The 9,568-nt window shown below is 27.7% G+C and overlaps 1 protein-coding gene across 1 annotated transcript in view; it reads left to right on the top strand.

Annotated features, from left to right (window-relative positions):
• Window positions 1-2,700: 2,700 nt before the first annotated feature.
• LOC117167747 overlaps window positions 2,701-9,568 on the top strand; it is a 26,713-nt gene continuing 19,845 nt past the window's right edge. Inside the window, exon 1 of the mRNA XM_033352899.1 lies at window positions 2,701-2,790. The gene's annotated coding sequence lies outside the window, so the exon portion shown is untranslated. The remainder of the gene's footprint in view (window positions 2,791-9,568) is intronic.

The raw sequence follows: 9,568 nt of genomic DNA, 5'->3' as shown, positions 1-9,568 counted from the left end.
TAACTGATTTTGGTTAAAAATTAAAATTATTTTTGATTGATTTCATTTTTCGTTGAGAATTCATATTTTTTGGTTGACAATTCTACTTCTTTGGAGCAAGTTAAACTAATTTGTTAAAGTGCAGTTTTTTGGTTGAAAGTTAAACCATTTGGTTAAAAATTAATTATTTTAACTGATAATTATTATATTTTTGACTAAAAATGGATGTTTTTATAGGAAAATTCAGATATTAACTTTTTTCAATCAGAAACTCTAATATTTTTGTTTGAGTATACAACTACTTGGTCGAAAGTTTAACTGCATTCTTAAAATTAATTTTATTGCTTGAAGATTGAACTGTTTTTTGAAATTTCGTATTTTCAGGGTGAAAATTGTATTGTTTTTGTAGCAAATTCAAAGTATTTGGTTGAAGATTTACTTTTTAGTTAAAAATTAAATTTTTTATTTAAAATTCGTATTTTCAAGTGAAAAATTCAAACAATTTTTAGAGCATTCCCCTTTTCTGTTTGAACATTCAAGAATTTGTATGTAAATTTTTTTCATCAAAATACCTTTCCTAATTGAAATTTCAAGTAATTCATTAAAAATTCATCTTTTTGGTTTAAAAATTTATCTCCTTTGGTAAAAATGTTATTTTTGTTGTTTAAAAATGCAATTGTTTAGTAAAAAATTATTCAGTTACGGTGAAGGATTCAACTATTTCTTTAGAAATTTGTTTTTGGTTTGAAAATGTATCTCTTTCCGTATAAATTTAATTTTTTTAATCTAAAAATTGATCTATTTTAGTTAAAAATTCAACTCCTTGTGGAGAAAGAAAAAAGTTCGTATATATTATATAATTAATATAAAATTTTCATTACGAATAATATGAATTTTCAATTAAAATGGAAAAAAAACTTTTTCAAACAGAAAAATTAATTTGAAACCAAAAAAACAATTTTCAACATAATAATTGAATTTTCAATCAAAATAAAAGAACCTTCGACCAAAGAAATAACTTTTTCACAAAATGGTTTAACTTTTACAGAAAATGTTCAAATATGAATTACGAGAATCAGTTTGTCAACAAAGTAGTTAAATTTTCAACGAAAGAGAGGAATTTTCCGCCAACAAAAATATTGTTTAACAAAGGTATCCAACCTTAAAAAAAGTATGTTCAACGAATAATGTTGAATTTTTAACAAATTAGTTGAACCCTCAACCAAACCGGATTAATTTTCAACCAAACCGTTTCATTTCCTGTTAAAAAAGTAAATCTTTAACAAACAAAATAATAAACTTTTCATCCAAAGACATGAAACTTCAACCAAAAAAATTAATTTTTAACAAATTAGATGAATCCTTAGACAAAAGGATAAATCTTCAACAGCAACAATAACAGATACATTTTTAAACAAACAGTTTAATTTTTAATTAAAAATTTCAATCTTTAACCCAAGAAATGAATTTTCAACACAATAGTTAAATTTTCAACAAAAGAAATAAATCTTCAACCAGAAGTATAAATTCTTAACAAATAAGTTGAAACTTTAACCGACAGTATGAATCCTCAAAAACATCAAAAACGAATTTTCCATCAAATAGTTGAATTATCAACAAATCTAGATTTATTTTTTACCAAACAGTTACATTTCCAGCCAAATAGTTGTGTTTTTTACAAAACAGTTACATTTTTAAGATAAAATATCATTTTCAAACAAGCAGTTAAATTTTCACTAAAATAGTTTATTTTTCAAGTGAAAAATATTAATTAAAAAAATAGCTGTATTGTCAACCAAAATGAATTAATTTTTAAACAATGAGTTAAATTTTCAGTTCAAATATTAACCTTCCAAAAAAATTGATTAAAAAAAATTATTCCTAAACAGGAAGAAATTTTTATCAAAGCAGCTTAATCTTCAACCAAAAAATATCTACAAATTTTCAACAAAATTTCTTTTTAAAAGTTAAAGATTTTAACCAAAAAAATGTATAAACAATTATTTGAATTGTTAACAAAACCAAAAAATGAATTATTATCAAATTAGTTGACTCAGCAATCAAGCCAGATTAATTTTTAACCGAACAGTTGTATTTTCAACCAAATAGTTAAATTTTCAATTAAAAAATGTATTCTTAAAAAATCAACAAAATAATCAAATTTTTAAACAAAAAACTGAATCTTAAAAAAAGAACACAAGAATAAAGTAATATTTCAACAAAATAGTTTAGTTTTTTCAAGATAGTTTAATTTTCAACCAAAATAGTTAAAAAAACAAAACGTTTAACAAAACAGTTTAATGTTTTAATATGATAGTTTAATTTTTAAGTCAAACAGATGACTCGTTAACAAAATAGTTTCATTTTCCATTAAATAAGAAGAATTTTAATTAAAAATATAATTATCAAGAGCAAGTGAAAATTAATTTATTGAATTTATCATCGTTGCCGAAAAACTTAATTTTCAAAATTCCCTAATTTTTCCCCGACCAATTTTCTTCTCTAGCAAAAACGTGAATAAAGAAAAACTGAAGTATCATTTTCCATTTTTGGATGCAATAAACTAACAATATTAAATAACACAAAAAAATACAATTGAAACGTTGTTTCATATGCCAACGGGAAAATAGGGTTGCGCATGCGCAGTGAATTCCACCCCCGAGCGCGCAACTGCGCATTTTTCCGAAGAAATTCCCTCACAGGCGAGGTTCAGCCTGCCCCGGATTACCACATATTGCTCCGGTGCACCTTGCCCGGAAGTGGAAACGTGAAAAAGTGCGAATTACCCCCACACAGCTCCTCTGACATATCGTGAGTACTCACGCATTTTATTATTTTGCGACGGTGGTTCTCCACAATCAATAATTGTATATAATCGAAATTCTTGACACTCTTCGTACCAGGCACTTGTCTAGGAACTACGTCGAACTACCCCAGACATTATTTGTTTTCACTATTTAAAAAATCGATTACACATTTGTAAACCGCAAGACACGCGCTGGCCCTTCTATACAGAAAGGAGAAAAGTAATTAAAAGGATTGTAAATGGAAAGATTATACAGTGCTCTTTAAGAAATCGATTCGAAGTTTCTCTCTTGGGAGAATCACATCGCAGCTTTCAACAAGATTGCATTGCTATTGTAATTTTTGCGTTTTTATATATATTTTTATTTTAAAGGTGCATTTTTTCCTATTTAAAAAATAGGTGGAACGGGATTATTGAAAAGATTTCAGTGATTGTTGTTGAATACCTGATTCGTTGCATACTGAGTGAGTGTGAAATTAGTGGTTGTTTTCGGCTTTTAATTTTGAATTTTATGGACTTTTGTGAATGAAATTTTCCAGATGAGGAATTTTAAATCTACACATTTATTTTGTAAAGGGAAATTTTAATTTGTAAATAATTATTTAATAATAAAGGCACAAATTCTGTTCTTAACTTTTTGACCACATGTTTAAAAAATGACAAAAGTATTCTATTCACAAACCGGGAATGTAAGCATCAACCAACTGTAACCGAAAGATCCTTAAAGTTTAATAATATTGATTAGATACTGTTTTATATTACCATAAACGTACTTTTCAACAACAACGTCTCCAAAAACAAAATTTTTTTCAACATTTTTTTTCTTCAAATTTTCAAGTTTTTATTTTTTTATTCATTTATTTTTTAGTTTAAAAATAATACCAGCATTATTAAATTACAACTTGCGGTGAACGGGTGATTAAAAAAATGTTTTAACAACTTTTGCTGTGAAAAGTGTTTCTTTTCAAATATACAAAAACCTCTGTTGATTATACAGTAATAATTTAGGAACAAAATTTTATAAAAAAATTTTACGCGGCTTTTAAGCAGAAACAAGCGTAGGTATTACATTTATAATTCAGAAATTAAAAAATAAGAAAAAAATGGTTGAAGCACTTTCAGTATTCCCTTAATTGTATATAAAAATATCCGAACATCATCCGCGGAGAAAATTCTGTGTAAAAAAGTCAAGTAACATAATTTTTCAAGGACCTTTTGCACTAAAGGAATATATTAAACAATTATAACTTCACAACAAAATTCTTAGAACTGTTTTGACTTAATATTTAATTTGTAACAATCCCTGAGTAAGAGACTTTTTGCATGAAAACATTTTTTTTGTTCTATAAGACAAATTTTTAATTTTGAAAAAAGAGCCACTACGATTATTCTTTTTTTGCGGAAAATGTGTGCATACTATGGAAGATAATATTCAAAAAACAAATGTCTTGTAATATCTTTTTTAGGTTAAAGCTGATTGAGGCACAAAATGCGGAAAGACTTGAAAATCCCAAAACATAAAATTTCTGGAACAGAAAAATTCCCGAAAATTATTATTCCCGACATTATAAAACTGCCGAAATTTCCGAACTAGAAAATCCCTGAATTTAAATAATTAAAAAAATTGTTTTTTGTTCAATATGATTTATTTATTAAAAATAAATAAATAAAATATTGTTATCAAAGAAATATTGTTTGAATTTTTTGAATTTAAATTACAATATTTATAACATCAATGCTGAATTGAATCCTGCAAAGTTTATTTAAAAAATGTTATTGGATTCGGAGAAAAATTATGGAGAAACTTCTTTCTTTGTTCGAGGTGCACATATTTAAAAAAAAATTATTTTTCAATTCAGTACTGATTTATCTCGCAGTTAAAATTTTTTTTTTAAATCACCAATTCGATTGTTGAGAACATTTTTTCTAATTAAAAAAAAAATACTATGCACATTTCTAAACGAAATTTTTCATTGAGAAGTATATTTTTATAACTATTATTATTTAAATTTGTTTAAATTAGAAAATTTTATAATTCGGGAATTTCCTAGTTCAGTTATTTTATAATTCGGCATGGACGTTTAACCAGAATTGAACACTTTATAATATTACCGAAAGAAAATTGCCGAATTATAAAATGTCCGAACTAAAAAATTGCTGGATTTAAACAATTAACATTTTTTATTAACATCATTTACTTATTAAAAATATAGCAATCAAATATTTTTTTAACCAAATTATTTTTAATATTTAAAGTTTCTCACATTATTTTTTAATTTTAGGATAACTCTAATTGAAAACAAATTTCATAAAGAAATATATTTTCAAATTTGGCAAATTGACAGTGTTGAAAATTTTATTTTTCGAGATTTTTCAGTCGTTCCAAATTGCCGAACAGTTTTCTCGAGCAAATTCAAGAATTTCATTATTCGAGAATTTTATTTTTCAGGATTTTTCAGTCGTTCCGGAAGTTTTCCAATTAGGAAATTTTATTATTCTTCAATTTTTATAATTCGGTAGTTTTCCAATTCTGAAATTTTATTATTCGAAAATCTTATTATTCGAACGAATGCAAAATCAAGACAAATAAAATTCCCGAATGAGAGAATTCCAGAATAATAAAATTCCTAAATTTAAATAATAAAAACTTTTTTATAGATATTATTTACTTAATAAAAATAAAAAAAACCGAATTCTGTTATCAAAAAATATATTTTTAATGTTTAAGGATTCTGAATTTATTGTTTAAATTTAAAATAATAACAATTAAAAAAATGTTTATCCAGAAATTTCTTTCTTTCAATATTGTTATTTCAAATTCAAACAATAATTTAAGAAATTTTGAACATTACAAATAATTTTTTAATCAAAATATTTGATAAGTGTTTTTTTAATAGACAAACAATATTAATAATAAACATTTTAATTTTTTTAATTCTGAATTTTTCTATTTTATATATTTTATATTTCCATTTGGCAATTTTCGGTGGAGAATTTTATTATTAGGAATTTCCCAATCCGGTAATATTATAAACATTAGGGAATTTTTCAGTGTCGGAAATGTTATTTTTCGGGATTTTTGAGTCATCCTCATAACTCCTTGATAACATTTGTTTCTGAATGTTTCTAAAAATGATTCGATAAGAGAGAAAATTTTAATAGGGAATATTTTCTAGTATAGGGAAATAATTCTGTTTCTAAGATTTTCTACCACACTACAATTTGTCAATTTTTAAAATATTTAAAGAAATAATAAAAATTATATTAAAGATTTATTATAATAATTTTAAAGGAATTGTTTTAATTTTACAGATTTTTTTTGTAATTTTAAGAAAAATTACAAGTTTTGAGAAAACTGAAAAAAATGTAGATCTTTTAACGATTTCGTAGTAAAATGACCGGGAATATATAAAGCAATTATTTATTATTTTAATTAACACAAGAGAATATTTCAAAGGATTTTAAAACATTACAAATGGTTTCCAAAATTATCAAAAATGAATCACGAGGATTTTAAAAGAATTTTAGCAATAATTCATGTAAGTTTGAAAGATATGTATAAATTTTTAGAACTTTAACAACATTAAAAATATTTTTAATTAAAAAAAGTGTGCGAGCATTTATAAAATATTCCTAAACCTAAAAAAAAAATTGAAAAAACTTTTCTGATTGCAAACTCAACACTTTTTTTGAAATTTTATCTTTCTGTTGTAAAAATTCGTCACCGTTGGTGGATATTAAATCTTTTTGTATTAAAATTAAAATGATTTGAAACTAATTATCAAATTTTATATTTTCTTTAGGATTAATCTTTTTTTTTGTTGTAACTGCAATTACTTGGTCAGCAATTAAACTACTTTGGTAAAAATGCATCTGTTTGGATGTAGATTCATCTGGAGTTCATGTATTATTTAAATATTTAAATAACACGTTCGTTTCGCAACACTCATCGGATCCAGGTTGCTGATCAATCTCTCTCGCGATCACCTTAAATAACGAGCCTCACAACGTCATCATGTGAGGTTCCCCACTTTCAGTTTCTCAACATGTCCAAACCATCGCAAAAAATTTCTTTCACATATGTCAACTAGTGTCTCCTCTACATCACATTTCTTGAGGATTATCTCGTTACCAGCAAAAACCATAATTTTAATTTTATCTACTTTAATTTTGAGGCCTGCGCATGTTCTTTATGCTTGTATTCAATTTGCTCAACATTTTTTGTAAATCTTCGATGACTTTACCCCAAAAATCTTATTATCTACGACGTTCACTCACGTACCCTCACTATCTCGAGATCCGCACTTTCTTCGTCAATGATGACCATTCATACTTGTCCATGAATATAATAAATAGCCACGAGGACATTATCCCTAACCTCAGTGGCATACATTTTTTCAATTGATTTTTCTAACGAATCTAGTTCTGTATCATATAGCATTTCACCCTTGCTATTTCTCATGCTGACAAACTCTGTACTTTTACCTATCTTCATATTGATCATTGCAAATTTATAAAACAGTTCCTTGCTTTCTTCAAAGTTGGTTTGCATTTTCTTCTCTTCTTCTGTTCTGATTTTATCTTTACTGACCTTGATTATTAGTTTATCTTTCCTCCTTTTGTGTCTTTAATCATTTTCAAGTATATTTCGCTCTTCATCGCTTTTGCTTGTGATTTTCAAACTTCTTAGATGTTCTTTTTTCTTTTCTGAGGCTGCTGCCTAAATTTCATCATTCCATTATGCATCACCATTCTTCCTATAATCGCAGTACCACACACTTCAGTCGCACTCCTGAATGAGACATACTCGATCGTAGCCGATTCGCCCTCTATATTTGTATTGTTTATTAGTGCCTTGCAAGCTGCCTTATCTATGTGTTCCTTCATTTTATTTTGAAAATCTATTCGCACTTACGGTTTCTGTAACTTTTCAATCTCGATTTTCGTTTGTCTCCTTTTTTTGGTTCTCTTTCTTCTCCACCCCTAACTTGAGTTTATCTTGGAGACCAAGAGATAATTATCAGTATTGCATTTAGAACCACTCACGACTCTTGTTTCTTTCACTAGCTCCCTTAGTCTTTCATCCGCAATAACGAAGTCAATTATACTGTAGCTATCTCCTCTACATCAGGTGTACATGTGCATCATTTTATGCCTGACCCAAGTATTTGTAATAAATAGGGTCTTTTCTAAGCTTAAGTTAACTTATCTTTTTCGGCTATCATTTTTTCTTGGATCCCCAAAATTACATATCACCCTTTTCTGCATCCTGGCGTTGGGCGCCCACCCGTACGTTCATATCTCTTGTATAATTATTCTTTCAGCATTATCGCAAGCACTTATAGTATCATGTAAAGTGTCCCAGAAGGCGTCTTTTGCTTCACTGCTATCACCATCAGCTGGGCTGAAACAAACTATGATAAATAATCTTCTGATCCCTACTTTTATTCAAATCCATAACAATCTGGGAGATTCAAATTCATGATCTCTGAGATTCTGCCTCGCTGTTTCATTCATAATGAAACCGACCCCCTGACTACTTTGTGATTCACTCTCTACTTCTGAGCATAATTCAAATCCGCCTTCCAACACCCCATTTTATATGTTTCTACTGTCGCATCACTTTTTCAGGTCACATACAATATTTAGCTTCATTACGTCCATAGTTTTATGACATTGCCTTACCTTAGGATCATTCACTTCTCTAGTATACGAAACAGTGAGTCTGTATGTAGAAACTGAATTTAAAAATAATTCCACATAATAATTTCTATTTATTTCTTTCACAATGAGTAAAATATGACCTTGATCTTCGATAGTATACTACAGACTAATTTGAACGAAAAAGCACTTGGTGAGTGTCAGATTTCATTTTCTTCTGATAAAAAAAATATAGTGGATTTTTAAATAAAAATATCAAATATTCGATAGAGTATAAAATATTTTAATTTTGAAATCGCTGAAATGATACATGAGAATAGGTCTATCAATTTGTGATTATTCAAAAAGTAGGAAAATATTCTAAAGGTCCAGGTATAGTCAAGACACACTAGTCAGAAATTATATAGATATTTCATTGATTACACACCAAACAATGTGAGTATTACAAGAATTAAAAGATATGCTTGTGAATATGCCAACTATAGTCGAAGACCAGTTAGCTACTGTTCCTATGTAGCAGCCATCATTTATTACTTTTCACACGCGAGGTACTTTCTCGAAAATCGTAATGCCTGCTGATATTCTCAGTAAATTGTTTACACGAAACAGTATGAATTTCGTGAAAGAGGAAGACAGTATAGCATATTAGAGTAAGGTGTATTGTTCAAATCCTACTTACTTTATTGATTTATAAGGTAAAAATAAAATCGGCCGCAATTCTCATACAATGGGGATGTTGCATGAAATGAGATAAACATATTTTTTTCTTTTTTTGGTCCTATTCAAACAGATGTGACGTCATTGAGATATAAAACTGTGCATCAATGAGACCACTTTAGCCGCCATGTTACTTTTCAAAATTTTGACCAATCAGGTTTCACGACTTTCTACTTGACAGCTGATCAAGCTGATTATCTGAGCTAACCTATTTTTATTATTATTACACCATTAAGCCATTTCCCTTTCGGGGTAGGCGTGACCCACTCGGCAGGGGAAAGGAGTAGTGTGTGGAAGGGATATAGATTTTTCAGATTGATCCAGAATTCTCGTGCTATTTATGTAAATAACACGTTCGTTCCACAACACTGCTCCGACCCAGGTTGCTGATCAATCTCTCTAGCA

The sequence above is a fragment of the Belonocnema kinseyi genome, chromosome 2 (genome assembly GCF_010883055.1).
Source record: "Belonocnema kinseyi isolate 2016_QV_RU_SX_M_011 chromosome 2, B_treatae_v1, whole genome shotgun sequence".
Taxonomy (NCBI): Eukaryota; Metazoa; Arthropoda; class Insecta; order Hymenoptera; family Cynipidae; genus Belonocnema; species Belonocnema kinseyi.
Note: the sequence above shows the minus strand (reverse complement) of the source record. Positions and strands in the feature narration are given on the sequence as shown.